A 23,005-nucleotide genomic window follows, 5' to 3' on the forward strand; every position below is an offset into this window, starting at 1 on the left:
CCTCCTCTCCTTGCTTTGTTGTGTCTCTCATTATGTTTTTTTCTTCTTGTTTCTCCTGTTGCATCAGCTTGCCACATCTGCCTGTTGCACCAGTTCCCTGTCTTCTTTAGAGGGACCAGAAATCAAACCAAAGAGCTCCCATATGGTAGGTGGGAGCTCAATCACTTGAGCCACATCTACTTCCCCCAATAGAATTTTAACCTCTAGAATATATAAAGAAATCTTTTATTGTAACAAAAAGATGAAAAAGTCAATTAAAAATGGGCAAAAATCTTAAATTACCTGTTTCTCCAAAGAAGATAAACAAATGGTCAGAAAGCATATGAAAAGATGTTCAACATCATTCACCATCAAGGAAATGCAAATCAAAACCACAAGAGATATCATTTTAAAACCAGATGAATGGATGCTATTTAAAAAATCTAAACTAAAAATAGCAAGTGTTGGAGAGGATGCCAGTTAAAATTATAAGAACACTCATTCATTGCTGGTGGCAATGTTGGTTCCTCAGTTGCTGTGGAAGATAGTTTGATGTTCCTCAGAATGCCAAGGATAGAACAACTATGTGATCACAACTAGCTATATACCCAAAATAATTGAAGCAGGGATTTGAATGTATATTGTACACCAATGTTCATAGAAGCATTATTCACAATTGCCAAAAGATGGAAGCAGCTCAAGTGTCTATTAACCAAAGAATGGATAAACAAAATGTGGTATGTAGATACAATGGAATAATATTTAGCCATAAAAAGGAATGAAGTCTTGATGCATGGATGAACCTTAAAGACATCATGTTGAGTGAAATAAACTGGACAGAGGAGGACGAATATTGCAAGAGCTCACTAATTTGAAGTAATTAGAATAAGCAAGCTTATAGAGTCAGAGTCTAAAATTTAGTTTACCAGGGGATGGGGTGGATAAGGCAAATGGTAAGTTATGGCTTATAATGCACAGTGCTCCTATATGGAATGACAGAAATATCTCAGTAATGGATGGTGGTGATGATAGCACAACATTGCTTAGTTACTTAACAGCACTGAAATATATGTCTGTATGAGATTAAAAGGAGAACTGTTAGAACCTCCTTTTAGAACAGTTAGAAGTGAAAATGGTACAGATAAATTTTTAAAAATGCATGGAACTATTCTACACAAATAGTGAACCCAAAGTTAAACTGTGGATTATAGTTAGTAGTCCAACTATAAAGATGTGCTACCATCAATTGCAACAAATGTTCCACATGGATGCAAATTGTTAATAATAGGGTGGTGCAAGGAAATCCTGTATTTCATGCATGGTTGTTCTGTAATCCCAGAACATTTCTGATAAAGAAAAAAAGTAAAATAATTGAAAAAACTTTTTCCTAATAATATTAATATAAAGAAAGCTGGAGCAGCTATATTAATATCAAACATGTAAAAGCAAAGGTTCCTAGGTATAAAAATATTTAATAATGATGAAGAGGTCAATTCATCAAATGGACATAAAAAACTAAAATGCTTATGACCCTATTATAGAGCTTCAATATATAAGAATCAAAGAATGATAAAATTGAAAAGAGAGACAAATCTACCCATATTGGGGGGGGGTATAATGCATCTCTCCCCAAAATTGGTAGAAAAAATAGAACAAAAAAAGAATAAAGATATATAAAACTTGACAAACATGAATTTCAACTTAAATAATTGATGTCCTAGAACATTCCACTCAAAATTTTAAAAAATGTATTGTTTTAAGCTTCACTTCAAATATTTAAATAAGCTGGCCATGTACTTTACTAAAATAAGTATAAAACTGTATTACCAAACTAGATGTTACAATTATAACAAAGGTAATCTGGGATGAACAAATTAAGTTTAATCAGATAATCGTAGGTGATTTAAAATTAGAAAATCAGTTAATGCAATTCATTACATTAAAAGAATAATATACTTCACTGCATTAATATATTGCTAATCATAAAATTACCCTAATAAAATCAGAATATAATATCATAATATAAAATGTATTAGTCATGCAAAGATCATACTTTTAGGAAGACTAGGAAATTTCTTCAACTTGATGATGGGCAAACAAAAAACTTAGAGCAAACATCTTACTTAATGCTGAAATGCTGAAATCATTTCTTCAGTAACAAGAGAAAATACCTATTGTGACTTCATTTCAACAGTGTACTTGAGTTCTTAAACAATAAATTAATTTGATAGAAGAAAAAAGAAATAAATTGCAAAAGAACATAAAATTGCCATTATATCACAAGTAATATGATTGTCTATGGAGACATATTAAAGTTACTTATAGATAAATTTTAAGAATCAATAAAAGTTTTGTAAATATGCTACATAGAAAATCAGTGCCTAAAATGTTGCATCCTTATACCATAAAAATAACTGATGGAATGAATTACAAAGATGTCATTTATAATAGCATTAAAATGTAATACCAGCAATTAATCTAAGAAAAAGAACATAAGAATTTTATAAAGAAATATTAATAATTCATTGAAATTAATGAAAGACGAATTAAGTAAATGGAGAAATATACCATCTTATTAGTTTAGAAGACTTAATATTAAGAAAATGTCAGTTTCCCCAAAGCAAAAAATATATTCAATGAAATTTTATGCAAAATTGCTATGAGATTTTCTTTTTCTTTTTAATGGAGCATGACAAGTTGCTTCTAAAACGTATTTTGAAGAGTAAAGGCCAAGTAGCTGAGAAAAATACCAAGGTCATAGATTTGACTTACCAAAGAGCAAGAACATAATTAAAGTCGTAATAGTTAATATTGTACAGAATTGATATAAGAAGGGACAAGCAAACTAATGAAACAGACTAGACAATCCAGATATAAATCCAGATTTGCAACAATACTGATTTACAATAAAGTTTGTATTCCACATTCCACATCACTGGACATTTTAAAAAAATGTTTATCAGAACAAGTCTGTTCATAGCAAGCAACAATGTTTACATATAATTGAAAAACTTATAAATGGAAGAATAGATAAAGTGTAGTGCACAAGAGAAAAATAAATAAAATAATGTTACTCAAAATATCATAGATTATATTTAGAACCTGACTTTAAATTATAAGTGACAAAACTCAAAAGAATATAAAAGATAGAATTTATTTTGTACAAATATCAAACATTCAAAACAAAAACTAGACATATATATAGATTTATATTCTTATTTAAGATCAGAAACATGGGATAACTGAGAAAAGCAAACAAAAAATGATAAAAATGAGCATTCAGGATTGTGCTTTGGAAGGAACATAAGTATGATTGTTAAAGGAAACACAGAGGCTGTTCCCAAGATGATGCTAATGTTCACCTTCTTAAATTGAGTTGAGAAATAAGAATGTTCATTTTTCTATATCATTGTATCATACACATCATGTATCTGTATATTCTTATTAAATTCACTATATTTTATTTTTAAGAGTTAGGATCTAGTATAGCTCCACTGTCTAATTCTAACTAATATGTTTAATGTTGCAGAAAAAGGAAAGAAACTTTGGAACAACAGATTGCCTGGTAACCTTATGGAAATGGTATAAGATGGAAGATTAAAGACACTATGCAACACTTGGGGGATTGTTGCTATTCCATTGGGGAATGTGACAGAGCTCCCCTTGCTAGGAACTCAGCACTCCCTCAGTTGTTTGTAAGTGTAACTATTATTAAAATACCCAGTGAATATCTGAACATTTTTATATGCCCTATATACATGCCCTAGAGAACTCCCTCCAAATCATGTGTCCCCAATCAGTAACGCCCCACACCAGAGTTCCTCCCCTGCAAAGACCAGTGAAGAAGGATGGTCCAGTGATGAGCCCTTAATACTGATGACTATGCTTAGGAGGCTGTGTGCCTGAAATTTCAACTAGACCTAGAGCTGCAAGGAGTCTAAGAGTTACCTTCTGAGAGTCTCCATGTTGCTTTTTTTGTGGCCACTCTCTTAGCCAAGCTCAGCATGTAAATGCATTACCTTCCCCCCAGTGTGGGACACGACTCCAAGGGATTAGCCAACCTCGTGCTGAGAGATTACTACCAATCACTAGCTGGTGATGCAACTAGAAAAAAGCCTTGCAAAAAGGGGGATAATGGTAAAGACGAATGAGCTTATATGGCTAAGAGTCTTCAAAAAAGAGTTGGGAGGTCATCAGAGGGGTCACGCTTATGCACGTCTCAGCAGGATCCAAAAGACAGGCAAAATAGATACAACCCCAGGTACTGGTACTCCTGAGGGCTATGAAGACACACAGGTCCTATGGTCATGGCAGATAGCTCTGGAGTTCACTGCTTTGTCAGTGGGCCCTACTTTGAAATTTGTGTTCCTGAGTGTGATGGAGTTGAACTTAGATGTGACTTTTCTACATATGTCTCTTCTGTCACTTTTACTGAACCTGTGGTTGATGCTGGTGTTGGTGTATACTCAGGAAACTTGAATCACTGGACTGGCCATGTGCTAGATGGGCCCTGAGCCTTAGCAGAGTTGCAACTCCTACTCTCCAGGTCGTTGGACTTACCCAGGTCAGCTAATAGGGAGGTAAAGATGGTCAACCACTACACTAGGTAATTGAGAGTGCCTAAAACTGCAAGCAGGAGAATCACATCCATCAACCATGTGGGATATAAGCCCCCAGTTGATTTAGAGGTGGAGCTGACATCACCATCTCAGGGTGCACAGGATGGAGGAATAAAATATGGATTAGAGAAGATTTACTCATATCCTACTATAGAACTATTTTGACTAGTAATGGAAGAAATTGTATCAATGATGTGGAGACAGTGGCCTCAGCAGTTGCTGAAGGCAGGGAAAGGGGAGAAGAGATGTGATGTGGGGGCATTTTTGGGACTTAGAGTTGTCCTAAGTGATATTGCAGGGACAATGCTGGACATTATATATCCTGCCATAACCTACAGAATGTACTGAGAGTGTAAATTACAATGTAAACTATAATCCATGAGGTACAGCAGTGCTCCAAAATGTATTCACCAGATGCAATGAATGTGTCCCAATCATGAAAGAGGTTGTTGGTGTGGGAGGAGTGGGGTGTGGTGGGGTGTACGGTATATGGGAGCCTCTTATATTTTTTAATGTAACTTTTTTTGTGACCCATCTAGCTTTAAAAAAAGGCAATTAAATTTAAAAAATTAAATTAAAAAAACCCCAGCGCTGTAGCAAAGTCCCTATTCCAGCATTCAAATAGTCTAAACATATCTAGGCCTCCCTACCAGAAGTCTATTAGGAAGAATAACTGAATGTGTTTTACCTCAGTGAAATATCAGGATATAAGATGCACTACTTTGATATCTCTATAATGGAATAAAATACTAAAAGGGGGATATAGACTTTATTCTTCAATTTGCTAGAGGCTAAGTCACAGATTTAATTTTTAAAGGCCCCAGCCATTAGTAGCAAGGACAGGTAATATGGCATAGTAACAACAGTACAGAAAGTGAGATTCCAGAGAGCAGAAAGAATAGAAGAATACAATAGACTGTTGTATTAGAGCAGGAAATTATGTAAGAGTTAGCTATATTACAGGATGGAGTAGCAAAGTGTCCAGAGACAGAATATAGTGATCAAGAGAGAAGAATGAATTGGTAGTCCCTGGATTGACTGCAGCAAACAGTTCAGAAACTAAAAGTATCAAGAAGGCATATTAGAGTTACCTGGAATTTTAGCAAATTGCTATTTATGAAGGGCAGGCACTATTTAACAGATTGAAATCCTGTCTTGGCAGATTGTGAAAAAGCAAGCCAAAAATAAAAGTTTTTATTGTTACTTTGATCATGTGTATATCCTTAACTTGGATTGTAATTAAAATTCAGAGGAATCTGAATTAACATAACCCTAACAACACTACACCACAAGATTTAGTCAAGTATCAGTTTTGGAAAAAAAACTCCAAGCCCCCAAAAGAATTCAGAAGTTACTGTGCATTTTATTACCATTTGTCCTTGGTCATCTAGGGCTTGGTTAATTTGGAAAGCTGGTTTCCATTTCATTGCATTAAGGGTGCTGCTGTATAAAATAATCAGCATATAGTCCTATCGTTTCTTTTCAACAATCACATTTCTTCTTCAATAGAGAGAAAGAATCCCCAAAGAGCCATTGAATATTAAAGGCAAATGTCCTGGTGACTGCACACTGCATTCTGAGAAGCACTGCACATTTACCTACTCAAATATGAAAACAGAAATCAATTTATGTTATAGGTTCTCACTATTCTTTTTCAGCAGATATTCTATTTTAACAATTGACTTTATATATTTATGTATATTTATATATAGTTTAACTTTGATAAGAAAAGGAACAAAGAAATTCCTGTAACCTTGCTTGATATAAGCCGTAATATTTCTAATACTTAGGTGAAAAAAAAATGTGAATGCATACCTTTTTTACATTTTTAAGCTAAATATAGCAAAAGTTCTTTGACAAGATTGAAAGATATGGTATGTTCATTGGTCAGAATAGAACATAGTAAAGGTATCAATTCTGCCCAAGTTTTTATACAATTATGTCCATCCTTTATTAAAAGACTATGAAGAGTTTTTTGTAGATATAGATAATATTATTGATAAATTTATATGGTAAGTTAATTTGCAAGTTAAAGAAACTAGAATAGGTGAAAATACTTGGAGAAGAAGAATGTGAGGGAAATCATCTATCAAATGTCAAGACATATATAGCTACAGTAATCAATAGATTGTGGTATGGATGAAGGGATAGACATAAATAGAACATATTAGAGATTAGATAAATAGAGAAACAGCTAACTGCTTCTTGAGAAAGACGCAAAAGCAATTCAATGGAGAAAGTATAGTTTTTCCTATTTTTTTGAAGCAAAAGGTGCCAGAGCAATTGGCTATCCATGGGAAAAATATAATAAAATAACAGGGGAAAACTATTTGAGACTTAGGGCACGGGGAAGAGTTTGGCAAGAAGATAAAATCATGATACCTAAAAGAACAAAAATTGATATATGGGACTTGATAAAAATTGAAAAACTTTTGTTCTGACTAGGATTAAATACTTGCACACTGAAATCAAAACCAGAATGAGATACCATGTTGCACCCACTAGAATGTCTCATATTAAAAAATAGGAAAATAGTAGATGTTGGAGAGAATGTGGAGGAATAGTAGCATTTGTTCATTGTTGGTGGGTGTGGCAGTTTGAAGCTTTTTTGTGAATCTCAGAAAAGAACATGTTCTTAGAGTTAATCCATTCCTGCAGGTGTGGGACTCTTTGATTGAATTAAGTTCAGTAGGGAGCCTTTGATTGGAGTACATGAGTGATGTGTGACCCTGGATGGGTCTAGAATTCTTGCTGGAATAATATATAGATGGGAGAAATATGCAAAGACACACAGAGCAAGAGTCACTATTTTACCCTTTTGTGAGAGAGAACACTCCGGGATTGCCTGTGCCCAAAGGCTGAGAGAAAGAGAGGATCTCGAAGGTCAAGATATGAGACATATGACTGATTGGCCATAGCTGAACTCAGGGAAGAAATGAGCCTGGAGGAGAATGCAGAGTCTGATCACCATTTTGCCTTGCTATGTGGCAATAATCCAGGACTGCAAGCAGCTGAACTTTGGTGAGACGGTACCTGTGACAACGCCTTGATTTGGACATTTTCATAGCCTTGAAACTATAAGATTTTATTCTAATAAATTCCTCTTATAAAAGCTAACCCATTTCTGGTATTTTGCATTGTCAGCCTTTAGCAAGCTAAGACAGTGGGAATGTAAAATAGTACAGCCACTGTGGAAAACAATTGCTCTTCAGAAAGCTAAGTATAGAAGTACAATTTGAACCTACAATCCCATTTCTAGGTATAAACCCAAAGTAATTGAATACACGGATTCATACACATTTTCACACCAATGATCATAGTGGCATTATTCACAATTACCAAAAAAATGGAATTATCCAAATGCCCATCAACAGATGAATAGATAGACACAATGTGGAATATACCTTCAACAGAATACTAGTCTGCCATAAAAATGAAGAAGGAGGAGTTTAAGGAAGATGACATTACAGTGGGCTAGGCAGGGCACAGCATTCTTACAAAACAGGGGAGGAAGGGCAGAACCAGCCCAAGGGAGCTGCTTTGAGGATCCGCAGCCCAGGAGGGTGCCATGTGCATTTTCCAAGAGGGATTGGGGACAGAGAGATGAAGAGACTGAAAGGAAATCCACAAGTTACTGGCTCTGGAGCCTGGGAAAGGCACCCTTCCCCTGCCCTAAGGCAAATAACCTTAGTGAAACCAGTAGATGATAGCAGCCAACTGAGAGGGTAATGGACATGGTCTACCCTGGGAAGAGGGAGCTTGTGGCAGAGGACTGAGAGGCATTTCCCTTCAGTAAGTTAAATGGCAGGGTTCTGCTTTAAATCACAGACTCAAAAACTTGAGTCAGTGAAAGCTGAAAGATCCACCTCCATGGAAAGGTTGACAGAAGAGTGCCATTTGATGGCAGCCTGGAAACTGAAGGACGACAAGGCTTGTCACTTTTGTCCCCATGCCCAAATACCATGGATCTGGTCTGTGCCCCAGATATAGGTCCCTCAGCCTGTTTTGATAACTTAAACAGGGAAATCTTAAAATTTGAGAAAAAGTTGAACTTAAAATTGAGGAAGAGCCACGAAACAGAACCACAAGGCAGGAGAGGGAAATTGACCAACAGAGCAAAATTGCCAACATACTCAGATGCCTAGACATTAGCAAGGACCAAGAATTACTAGCAGCCATCCTCAGAACACCACTGTCTTGGGGAGAAATCAACTGCCTTGATGATGTATTGGTTTGGGCTTTCTAATGCAAATAAATACTCATGTTTTAAGCCAAACCATTACATTGGTATTTGCTTGAGCAGCCAAGGAAACTAAAACATGACACATCCAAAAAAGATTTAATATCCAAAATATATAAAGAAATCCTTCAACATAAACATTGCTTAAACTCAATTTTAAAATGGGTAAAAGACTTGAATAGACTTGTTTTCAAAGAAGGTATACAAATGGTCAGAAAGCACATTAAAAGATGCTTAGCATCACTTGCAATCAGGAAAATGCCAATCAAAACCACAAGTGGATACCATTTAACACCCACTAGGATGGTTACTATTTTTAAAAAAATGGAAAATTACAAGTATTGGAGAGGATGCAAAGAAATAGGAATACTCATTCACTGCTGGTGGCAATGTAAATTGGCACAGCCACTGTGGAAGACAATTTGATGTTTCCTCAGAAAGTTAAGTATAGAATTACCATATGATGAACAATCTCACTGTCAGGAATATACCCAAAACAATTGAAAGCAAGGAGTTGAGCACATATTTGTACAGCAACGTTTGTAGTGGCATTATTCATAATTGACAATAGATGGAAGCAACCCAAGTGTCCATCAACCAAAGAATGGATTTTAAAAATGTGATATATACATACAATGGAATACTATTCAGCCATAAACTTATGAAGTTCTGATACATGTGACAACACAGGTGAACCTTGAAGACATCATGTTGACTGAAATAAGAGACCCAAAAGGACAAATATTGTAAGATCTCACTGATAAGAAATAATTAGAGGCGGCGGACTTGGCCCAGTGGTTAGGGCGTCCGTCTACCACATGGGAGGTCCGTGGTTCAAACCCCGGGCCTCCTTGACCCGAGCGGAGCTGGCCCATGCACAGTGCTGATGCGTGCAAGGAGTGCCCTGCCACGCAGGGCTGTCCCCTGCATAGGGGAGCCCCACGCGCAAGGAGTGTGCCCTGTGAGGAGAGCCACCCAGCGCGAAAGAAAATGCAGCCTGCCCAGGAATGGTGCCACACACACGGAGAGCTGAAACAACAAAGATGACGCAATGAAACACAGATTTCCTGTGCAGCCGCCAACACCAGACGCAGTAAATAGACACAGAGGACAGACAACCGGGGTTAGGAGTGGGGAAGGCGAGATAAATAAATAAATCTTAAAAAAAAATAATTAGAATATGCAAACTCATAGTGTCAGGGTCTAGAATATAGATTACCAGGGAAAGACGTGGGTATAGGGAATAGGAAGTTAAGGCTTAAAATGGACCAAGTTCCTATTTGGAATAATGGAAATGTTTTGTTAATGGATAATAGTGATAGTAATACATTGTGAATGTCATTAACAGTAATGAAATATGTATCTGAATGTGTTTAAAAAGAGAAATGTTACATTGTATACATAGTAATGGAATAATTTTTTTAAAAATCCACAGAAACAGTATTATACAAACTGGGAACCCTAAGTTAAACTATGGACTATAGTTAATAGTTTAATTATAAAAACGTACTTTTATGAGTTAACACCAATGCAAGGTGTTAACAATAGGATGGTATAAAAAGTCATGTATTTTTTGCATGATTGTTCTGTAAAGCCACAACTTCTCTAAAAAAAAAAATATATATATATATATATATATGTAAAAGAGAAGGTTCGGGGACACTCATTCCTTTGGAATGTATCATAATTCAGACAATGTGTTTCTGGAATAAACTATGAGTAGATTCTTTTGCCAGATAGCTTCCTGAACCTGACCAATGAAAATATTGTTGCATACAACATCCATACATAAATATATATATATGTGTATATGTGTATATATATATATATATATCTTTTGTGGCAACAGTTTCTTGACTTTGATGCTTCTTAATCATGGCAAAGTTAACTTCAACCATGGAAGCTCAGTCTTGCAGTTCATTTTTATGAGTTTTCAGTTGATTATCTATTTTGCAAGTCTTTCCAACAACTTTCATTTAATTACAGCCCTTAATGAATGATGTTCTGTTTAATATAATTAAGACTAGTTCGAAACTAAAATTATTAAGCAATCAGCTTTTGGTAACAGGGTAATTATAGATAACAAAACCTCAGAAAGGCAAGGGAATGGGTTGGTTAGCTTTTCTGATTATGTTTCAAGGAGGTGAAGTGTGAGAATCTGGGTACCATGAAAATATAGGATACTTGATGTCCAATGAATTCATGATCAAACAAGTGCTAGAAATCATAATTTGTGGTCATTTGGAATGAATATCTATTGAAGGAGAAATTTTGACAGATGTACTAGGAACTGCAATATACCCTATCAGGGTAAAAGGAACACAAGCTAGAAATTGGACTATCTAATGATAACTATACTTAAGAGCTCAAAGAAGTAAAATATATCTATAAACATTAAAATTTTGGTGAGAGAACTATTGAATTGAGTGATCCTAATTTAACCAATTTTCCTGACCTGTTATATTTATGAGAACAAATAAAAACTGTCCCTTGTATGTTTGGAATTGGTATGAAGAAATTGATCTGGAAAATATTTCCTCAATCTCAAAAAATAGAAAATACTAGTAAGAGTTTGCCACCACTTGGAGTGTTAACAGTAAATTTAGTTCTATACTTTAAAGTATACATCTTAGTTATAAATCTACAGATTGAATCCATATTGTAATTTTGATTGCAGTAATCTTAGTAGTGTCCAACAGCCTTCAGAACATCCCATTTCTCAATATACTCATATATTACCCTTATAAGACTTGGGGAACAAGTATCCTGTATAATGGTAACATATATGTCAGGAAATGGAAAATAATACCAGGAAATTTCAGGTGCATTGTAATCAGGTACATATTTGTCTCTTCTCTTCAAACTGACAGCCAAATTGCTGCACTTTGCATTCTCCATCATAAAGAAAGAGGCACAGCAAAAGCTGAACCTCTTGGGATTTCCCAACTTCTATATTCTGTGTGTGGATGAATCACTCTTAATTATTTCCTTAGTAAACTATAAGGTAGCCAGGACGATTAACCAGGTCAAGAGAAGAATCTCTACCTGTGTAGGATGAAGTACAACAGCTCTACCTTTGGGCTTTATGATACAAAAGTTCAAAGGTTTAAAGCAGTGAGACCATGATAGGACTAGCATCTCAAAATAAGTGACTACATAATATGAATTTATGAAACAACTATTTTAAGATATTGTGAAATAACTGCTATAAGAATTTATTTCTAAGAGAAGAAAAACTAATAAATCTCTCTGCTACCTGCTTTTAGACATTTTCTGCAAAGCAGTGCAGGGTGGGAGGGGCAATCCAATAAGAATGTGGTAGACTTGCTAAGTGAAGGAGACTGGGATAAAAGCTCATGAGGGAAGGGGCTGTGACTCAATCAGTTGGGCTCCCATCTACAACACGGGAGGCCCTGGGTTCACCTCCCAGGGCCTGCTTGTGAAGGCAGACGTGCCCGCCAGCTGTGGAGAGCCAACTGATGTAACAAAAAAGGGAGACAAGCAAAAACACAGAAGAGCATGCAGCAAGTGAACACAGAGAGCAGACAGCACACACACTCACACACAAAAAGCCACAGTTGGGTGGGGGGATTTAAAAAAATGTTCATGTAGGCAGAGGCAGGAATTTGATGGCAGAGAATTAAAAAGTAAGAACGATATGCAAAAATAGCCTCCAAAATCTGCATAGGGAATCTGTTTCTGGCTTGTTAGTCATGGAGAAAATTAAAACGCCTTGATACACATCAAAGAATGCCAGGAAGCTCTAAGTTGAAATGTTCTCAAAGAACTAGGAGTATTTGACTTCTAGTTATTCAGACTGGGACAGGCTTTTTTTAAACATATATTCATGATTCTGTAAGACCCATGAATTTCTAGTATGGCTAAACTAACATTAAAGTCTGCTGTGGACCATGTGTCAAATGGTTAAAAACAAATCTTGAAATGATGAGCTGGTTTACAATAAAACCAACTGAACCCAGAATTAAGGAAACAAAGTCCAGCACTTATTAAAAGAGAGTAACAATATCTACCATACAACAACATAGCACCACAATGTTAAGTAAGGCTCAAATAAAAAATTGTAGTAATGAAAAGGAAGTGAAAAACATACAAATAAGAAAAATTAGTCAATAGAAGCAGAACTAGAGATGATAGAATTAATATACACAGGTGTTTATAAAACTATGATAAATATGTTAAAGGATTTAAAAGAATAGCTTCATAGTACAGGGAGCAAAATATATATATGGATAGAGAAATTTGCATACCCAGTATCAGAGTTGGTGAAGAAATAATCATCTCATTAATTGATAAAGCCTGGAGACGGAATATTGGGGATATTTGTCAAAAATTTTGACCGAATTAATAGCAGGATATGTATTAATTCCAATTGGATATGAAAAATTTCACTGAGATGCAGATACAAAGTGACAGATTAGGACATCTTCCCTATCATTCCCTCCTACAGAAGGAAGGAGTGAACTCGTCAAAGCGATTAGAATTAATTAGGTGTTATCCTGGAATGAGAGACTGAATATTTAGAACTATGAACATGCTAGAGGGAGAGGATGTCTAGATTTCAGCTTTCATAATTGAAAACGAGTGCAAACCTACAACCAGAGCCCATTCCACAGCCCCATGGCCACAGTTATGGAAATGCAAGCAACTGTGAAACATGGCCTTGATTCCAGGAGCAGCCAGTTGAGACCACGGTGGCAAGGGGAAAATCTCATTCTCCAAAAGTTGGGGTTGGAGGTTGCGGTTAGTCTGTGGACTCCCTGAACCAGCCTCCCGCCAGTATCCACCAGGACATAAAGAACTAGTGCGGATTTCTCCCCCATTGCTTTATATTCTTTTGTGGTGGGTGTTTCTTGGTCTGGTGGATCTCTGAGGGGCCAGTACAGATATGTACCTCAGTATTGGCCCACTAAGTATCCCAGTTTCCAGTCTCCCACCATCATCTACCTGGTCATTTTGGGTGGTTTTATTTCTTTTTAAACATTTTTAATGTCTTTGTTTTGTTTTGTTATTTTTGTGTCTGTGCTTCTTGGCCTGATGGATACTTAGGAGACCAGCACAGATGCCAGCCTCATTTTGGCCTTCTCAGCAGCAGCAGCTTCTAGCCCACACCAGAATTTATTGGGATGTAAAGAGCTAGTGCACCTTCTTTAGGTTGCTTTCTTTTCTCTTTTGTGTTTTTGCAATCTGGCAGATGCCTGAGAGACCAGTGTAGTCCTGGCCTGAATTTTGGCTCTGACAGCATCAAGTTCCAGCTCTCCACCATATCTATTAAGAGACTCAGAGATGTAGTGTGTACACTTTGTGGGGTGGGAAGGGGTGTGGGACTGGATGGGTGTTTAGTTGTTAGTTTATTTTTTTACCTCCTGTATTAGTCAGCCAAAGGTGCTGAAGCAAAGTACCAGAAATCTGTTGACATTTACAAAGGGTATTTATTTGGGGTAGAAGCTTACAGTCACAAGGCCATAAACTATAAGTTACTTCCCTTACCAAAGTCTGCTGCCATATTTTGGAGCAAGATGGCTGCTGGTTTCTGTGAGGATTCAGCCTTCCTTCTTCCTCTTAAGGCTCCATGGCCCCAGCTCCTTCCATTCTCAGCTGTAGGCTGGTATAAGGCCTGGCTCTTTCTCTGGGGCTCATTTCTTTCCTGGCTCAGCTGCTCTGCTCACTTCACAAGGTCAGGTGCAGACTATCAGGCTCATTCTCTTCTCAGTGTCTCTGCTGTGTCTCTCTTTCCTCATGTATTGCCTTCTCTGTGTATTTAATTCCTAGGACTCCAGCATCAAAACTCAAACTCTATCCCCTGCCTTTTCATTTTCTCTACTGATATGCCAAATCAAAGCCTTAGTCATAATTTAATCAAGTAAAAGTGAAACTCTGAATCTAAAATAATCTAATATGCCCAGAGGAACAGACCAGTTTACAAACACAATCCAATATCTATTTTTGGAATTCATAAAAAATGCCAAACAGCCACCCCTTCCTAATACTCTCTTTCCTTCCTTTTCTTTCTATTTTTTTCCCCTTTTCCTAGGTCTTTCAGACTGAAAAGCAGGAGAACTTGATTTTCTGAGTGATCACAAAATATTACTCAGAAGTTGCAGTTCTCAACAAAAATTTCAAAACTTATAGGGAGGTAGGAAAGAATGGCTCAGTCACAGGAGAAAAAAAATCGACAGAAACTATCCCAGCAGAATCCTAGTCATTGTAATGATCCTAGATAAACTCTTTTAAAAGGAATCAATGAAGGACAAAGAAAAAAGGAAATCAGGAGAATAATATAGAACAAAATGAGAATTTCGATAATGAGAAAGAAATTATAAAGTGGAATAAAATGGAAATTTTGGAGCTAAAAACTATAATAGATGAAAATGTAAACTTTAACAGTTTTCAAATATCTGAATATTTACATTTAAAAAAATGATTTCAGTTTGATAATCTAACTGCATATTTTCAGGAACTAGCAAAGTAAATAGAAATTGGCAGAGAAAGCAAATATTTAACATTAAAGCAGAGATAAATGTAATAGAGAATAGAAAAACAAGAACATCACTAAAACTAGAAGTTGGTTCTTTGAAAAAAAATCTATAAAATTGATAGGACTTTATTAGACTAACAAAGAAAAATAGAAACAAGGCAAATAACTAAAATTAGGAAGGAAAATAGTGAAATCACTACTGACCTTACAGAAACAAAAAGGATCATAAGAGACCATATTATGAACAGTTCTATGCCAACAAATTAGATAATCTAGAAAAAAATGACATATTTGTATAAATACAACTTACCTAAACTGGCCCAAGAAGAAATAGAAATGCTCAACAGACTAATAAGAGAGAATGAATCAATAATTTAAATCCTTCCATTGAAGAAAAATCCATGATCAGGTGGCTTCACCGGTCAATTCAACCAAACATTTAATGAATAATTAACACATTCTTTCTGAAACTCTTCCAAAGAATTCCAGAGTAGGAACCACTTGCTAATTAATTCTACATGACCAGCACTATCCTGATACCAAATCTTTCAAAGATAACACAAGAAAAGAAAATCCATTTCTGTGGGTGTAAACCTTTGTAGGTGGAACTTCTTTTAATTCAGTTACTTCAGTGGGGCATGACTCAAGGTGGGCCTTTATCCTCTTACTTTATAAATGGAATAAGTACAGAGAGAGACATATAGAGGAAAAGCCACAGGAGCAGAGGAAGAAAGCCATGAGAACAAGTAGCTGAAATCAGCAGAACTCGGGAGAGAGGAAGTCAGAAGCTGAAGCATCACAATATGGAAGAGAAGAGAGAGACCAGTATATGTCTCCATGTTCTGGTCTTTGGGGAGAAAGCATAGCTTTATAATGCCTTGATTTGGACACTTCACCTTAGAACTGAGCCTTGCCACCTAATAAATCCCCACTGTAAAGTCCAATACATTTCTAGTATATTGCTTTTGGAAGCTTTTAGGGAACTAAAACAATGCCCAAGTGGGATCTATTCTAGGAATCCAAGGTTTTTCAACAAAATCAAACAAAGCAATCCAGCATGTAAGTAGAGTGAAGGAGAAAAAATACATAGTTATCTCAATGTCTGCAAAAAGGCATTTGACAAAATTCACTGTGCTGTCTTGATTACAAAACAATATCAGAAATCTAGGGATAGAAGGGAACTGACTTGACCAACATGATAAAGGCCATTTATAGAAAAATTACCAATAACATCATATTCAGTGGTGAATGACTGAAAGCTGTGGCCATGAGATAAGGAATAAGAAAACCATTAAAGTTTAAAAAAAAACCCTGAAAATAACAAGTATTTGAGAATATGTAGAAAAATTGGAAGTCCAGGGCATTGTTAGTGAGAATGTGAAAAGGTGCAACCACTGTGAAAAGCAATACAGTTGTTCCTCAAAAAGTTAAGTACAGAATTACCATATGACCTCAAAATTCCACTTCTAATTTTATACCCAAAGAAAGTGAAAATGGTTCTCAAACATATACTGTATATGTATATTCTTAGCAGGAATATTTACAATAGCCAAAAGGTGTCCATCAACAAATCAATAAAATGCACATACACACATGGAATATTATTCAGCCATAGGAAAGAATGAAATTATGAGACCTTGAAAACTTTATGCTGAGTGAAATAAGTAAGGCAATAAGGATAAATATTATATTATGCAATTTATATGAGAAATCTGAAAAAAGAAAATTTAAAGAGGCATAAAGTAGATTAGAAGTCACAAGGACTAGAAGTATCGGGTAGGAGATGTTTTTGTTTAGTGCATCTACAGTGTAAATAAAAATTCATTAGAAAAATAATATAATTTTAACTGAGATAAACCATATTCTTGGTCCTGAAACAAATTTCAATTAATTTAAAATATTTGAATCCTATAGAATATGCTTTCTGACACCAAAAATATTACAATGTAAATCAACAGTAGAGATATATTAGAACACTTCACTTATTGGGAAATTAAGAAACATCTTTTTATATAATGCATGGGTTAAAGAATATATAATGAAGGAAATTAGAAAATATTTGAAGTGAATAAAAATAACATGATATATCTAAATTTGTGGTGTTCAGATAAATGCGGTAATTGGAAGGAATGTTATGGTATTCAATACTTGTATTAATAATCAGAACCTTACCACATACTTTTCAGTGATTTAATGATAAAAACCTCTAAGTACTATGGAAATTACTTTTTAAAATAGAAAACTTTTACAAGGAATATTGCATATACATGAGGTATTTGATCAAACATTTAAGGTGTAAATAATATCAATTCAATACATACTATTTTAGAAAATAAAAGAGGAGGAAACTGATCAAAGAATTTTATGAGTCCAACATTAACATGATTTGAAAACAAAATAACTATATAGGTTATGAGCATAAGACATTACAGATCAATGTGTCTCAAGAGCTTAGAAAAAAAATTCTTACATTGTATAACATACATATATAACATAAAAGAAAGAAACAATAAAGTATCACAGATGGGTCTATACCAAAAATTCAAGGTTGTCTTAAAACTAAAAATTCAGTTTAAAACAGTCATCAAATATATGGAATAACAAAACAAAAATATACTAGTATTTACTATATATAGAATTTTCTCCCCCAATTTAACATCTGTTCATGATTAACTTTCTGAGGAAACTGGAATATATACCAAACATATCAATAATATAATCTTTTAATATAGTTAAAGAATGCAAGTCTTTCCCCTAAGATAAGGAACAAGGCAAGAGTGTCTATTCTCACAATTCCCAATAAGACATGTACTGCAGATTCTAGCCATAGCAATAAGGCAAAAGACTTACAGTAAATAAAGCAAAAAGACTTATAATATGGAACCAAAAAAATTAAAACCGTCTTTATTCATGGATAACAAGATCAGGTGTGTAGACAATCCCAAGGCATTTATACAAAATATATTACCAGAAATAATATGTATATATAGTAAAGTCATGCCATAAATGGTCAATATGCATAAATCAGTATATTTCTATTTACTAGAAATTAAGAACCTGACAAATTGATTAAAAAATATTGCCTTTGTGGAAAAAGCCAGATGAAAAAATTATATCTTTTCTGATCCTATTCATATAAAACTCTATAAAAGACAAACATAATCTGTAAAGAGGAAAGGTTTGCATTTTGGACTAAAAACAGCATTTTATTACTCAGCAAGTTGAAATTCAACCTGGTCATTTTGGGATTTTCATTGCATTGGACCTAATGACATTAAGGAAGAGATTTTCTGTTGGCAGGAATGATTTATTCTGATTATCATTGAGGAAAAAGGTTGCTACTTTACAATGTAGACACTGAATATTATATATGGAATTATGATAAAAATAAAATTCTCTGGGATTCCTCTTAGTACTTCATTATCACATGGTATAAGGTAACGGGCTATGTTAGTTACTAATGGGCCTTGGCACCCTAAGTTAACATGTCTAGTGCCTTCTCCTCTAGATAATGAAGCTTAGGCTCAGGATAAGGAAAATAAATACAACTATCTATTTTCACAATTTCCAGATATAAGGAATATAGTTGTTATCATGTTTTTCCTTGCTCTATCATGAATATATATATATATATATATATATTTACAGTAATCAATATTTTCTTTTTCAAATATCTCATTTTCCTTTATTATAAAATAATTTGGAATGTATGTAAAAGCATATTCAAACAGCATTGTGACTAAACTAAAGAAGAAATGAATATTAGAAATAGATGCAGAAATAGATGCGTCTATTTCCTTGGGGAAAAAAGGTGAATGGGTAGTTTATTGTTTTATGATGTGGGGGGGGGGGGTCCTCTTTATTTTTAGATAGACTTCCAAGCTGTTTAGCAAAAGCAAAAACAGAAACAGGGTTGCTATGGTTTCTGTTTTGATGATGAGGTGGAAATGCATGTTGATTAGCCAAAGGATAGAACATACATATTCTATAGGTCACACAAAATCCATTCCACCAACATTCTTGAATGCCTTTGATATATCGAGACTGCAAAACCAATGTTTTTCAGCTACTTATGACAACCCTAGCCTCTAGAGTTGCTTTACAGTCTCAAAAGAAGCCCTAGATTCATGAGATTTATAAAAAGAGGAACTGAGTAGTAGGAAACATTTAAACATTGGGAAAGCAGCTCTTCTTGAAATTATATTAACAAGGGCATTTTGAGGGTGAGTGTACCAGCAGAGGACAACTGTACCTGAAATTTTAGTATGTGTTCTCTAGTATCACAGTTGCTAAGGTGACAGTCATATTTTCGCTACAAGAACATTGTGGTGTGGCTGGGTATTTCTCTTGGCTTTGTTTCTACAGCCATCTCAAAGAATTTTCTGAAGTACATACTCTTCTTTAGAAGTATTTCTGCTTAATCTAACTAGAAAGGATTCTGTGCTCTGCAAGTAAAATATTGACCTATAGAAAGATAAACATCAGTAAGCCTAGGCTATTCACTATATTCAGTAAACTTGATTTTCTATATATAAACCTCGAACTATTTTGGATCATTCAATATATACAGTTAATTTATTATCTGTATATAAATGTTGAAATATTCCACTTTGATACACACACACACACACAGTATTCCCATCCTCTAAGTAGACATTAGAAATTCTATTTCTGGTTTATTTTGTAAAGGTATTTCTAATACAAGATCATAGATTCTACCACAATTTTATGTCAGTGAGAAAATATCACTCAAGAATTCAGATGTTGATGTAGCAATAATAATACTAAGTGTCCAGGCTCCTTGATACAATGTGTTTTCAATAATGTTTCATTGTTTTTTATGACTTGTAGATAAATTTTTCAATCCTAGCTACTGCAGTATAATTTTTATTTTCCAATTACTTCAACTTTTGTTTCTCTGAAAAATTAAAATATAGCAGAATCTCAGTGCTGACAATCTAGAAATTACCTGGTTCAAATTCTTTCCACTTTCATATTTTCACAGAGACTATTATGTTAATAAGATCCCCAAAGTTGGATTTTCTTCCCACCATTGTTATATAATGCTAATACTCTAAATTTCAAGTTTTTTAAAAAATCGCATACATTGATTTATTAATTTCTAGATTATCTTTTTCACAAATTCCAGGCTATACACTTACAAATGTATTAAGTAGCAATCCAAATAGTACTAATTTTGTAAGCATACATTTTACTTGCTATTATTAATATCATGACCACAATATTAATAGGGAGCTCAATCCACATGGATATAGATCCAATGACACTTTGATTAGAAAAACGAATATATATATGCATAAGTTTATTAATTCTAGGATAAAATTTTGAATAAATGGGAAACAGATTTTATAAATGTTTCATATATTTTCAAGTTATTCTTCCACTTTTCTATTGATTAACAAGAATAATGCCTAGAAACAACAAAGTAAAATCCATTAACCAAATACCTTTAAGAATTATAACTACTATTCAAAATTTAATTCTTTATAAAAAAGTCAGTGTTCTGAAACTTAGACTTTGAAATTTCTGTAGGTAAATTCTTCTTTCTTTTTCTACTATGTTACTTTGTTTTGTCATTTGATATCCTAGAGAAAGAACATATATTTACTCCTAAAGGAATTATTATCATCCATATTGGATATACAGATTTTATTTTCTGATTAGCAAATAAACTTTTTAAAATTATTCTTTTTACATTGTAAATTGCGTTGAGGCTAAAGCTTCCTCATTAGGTATTCAAGGTGAGAGAACAAGATTTTCTCTTTGTTCTTTGAATAATGAAAGTATATGAGATGCTACACTATTCCATCTTTTAAAAAATATTTTTACTTGTTTTCTTTCCTTGGTCATGCTTTCATAGTAATTGTAGGCTGCACGTAATGTATAAGCAGCATCTAAAGAGCATAACCTCAGCAGAAATCTTTGAAGGTTAAGTGGATATTTAACTATAATGCATTGAGAGGTTTAATATTAATGATAAAAATGCCTCATATAAGATATTTCTTTTCCTTTGATGTATAAATTATTTTGATCACATGGTTTAAAAGGTAACACTGAAAACCACTTTATGCTAATAAGTATGCCAAACTTTGAAGTTATTTTTCCCTAAGGTTTGATAAATGATTTACCTATTACTTTGAGATTGTATATTTTAAAGAAGCTAAACAAATACCAAAAATTATTAAAATAATATTTTTCCTAATTTACAACTAATTCTATACTTTGATAATGAAGAATAATATGTATTTCAAACAGTATATGTAAATATTATTATATTTGAGGACTTCATTATATATTAATGATATCATTATTGTATGTCTATTAGTGGGACAAAGTTTGATTTTTTTGAGGATTAAAACTTCAAAAGTGCTAACTGGTTTAAAAATCGGGCATTCCAGATTGGAAACAATAGATGATAATTATGGGAACAGATTTCAACAACATTAATCCAGAATTAATACTGCAAGGAAAATGCATCTTTTATTTCTTGTACTAGAGCAGCAATAAATACCAGTCCACCAAGGCAGAGGTCTATTATTAAGTTGGTCTTTAGCCCAGGCCTTTCCCTATGTGCTCAAACTTTTAAATTTAGGTGTGCCTGCTGTCAGCATTTAACCTGTATACCCCTACATACCACTGCCCACCAATTTAGTTATAAACCCTGAGACAATATGTTTATTTTCTACCAAAAGTTCCTGTCTTCTTTACATTTCCAGCCAGAAGTCTTTTGGGGGCCACAATTCAGCCTAAATTTCTAGCTTTCTTTGTTCTTCCTGAAATTAGAAGACAATGAAGTTAAGAAGTTAGTATCCTAAATATATCCATTCTGCAAATAATTTCCCCTCACTAAGTTAAAGTAGCTTAGAGATCCACTGTCTACAAGTACAGTGATGAAATATTCCAAGGAAAGTCCAAAGATAATAATAATAAAACTAGACAATAAAATAACAAAACTAAAAAGATGATAAAGTGAATTTGACTTTTTCACTTGCATCAGCATGACTTTAGGGAAGCTATTTGTTTACTCTCGGTCCTTGTTTTCTCATCTGAAAAAAATGTGGAGTTCTAATTTCTACATTACTTGAAAATTTGCTGTGATGATTAAGGTCAACACTATGCACAGTAATGGGTACAGAGAAAATGCATTTTTAGTTATTATGCTAATAATTATTATGTTTTCAAAATATGCTTAGTAAAAGATTTGTAAAAATTCTTTTCAATGAAGAAAATATGGAAAAATATAGAATGTTCATGTATACCTATGATTTAGTGTTCTTTTACTCTATAAAGGAATTCCTATTTTGACTTTTGCTCATGGTATGTGGTCCAGCACCCTGCTGAGTAGGAAGGAAACATTTTATGGGTACATTGACATCAAAATGGCCAGTAAGAGTTATTTTTATCACTCTAGCATCATAATTTATTATATTGGGGTTTTTTATGTGTTTGAAGGACTCGACATTAACATTCCATCTACACATGTATGGTCAAATTTACTGTTGAAAAACATAGTTATGAAGCTTTAAGTGAGTGATATTATATAAACATAATTTAATGATGTTTTAATAGTAAGGGTTTGGTAATAATTATGCTTTCCAATGTGCTGAGCAGAAAAGGTCTTTAAAGTCCTGTGGTCTTGAGGTCTTAACT

This window comes from Dasypus novemcinctus, chromosome 1 (assembly GCF_030445035.2).
Source record: "Dasypus novemcinctus isolate mDasNov1 chromosome 1, mDasNov1.1.hap2, whole genome shotgun sequence".
Taxonomy (NCBI): Eukaryota; Metazoa; Chordata; class Mammalia; order Cingulata; family Dasypodidae; genus Dasypus; species Dasypus novemcinctus.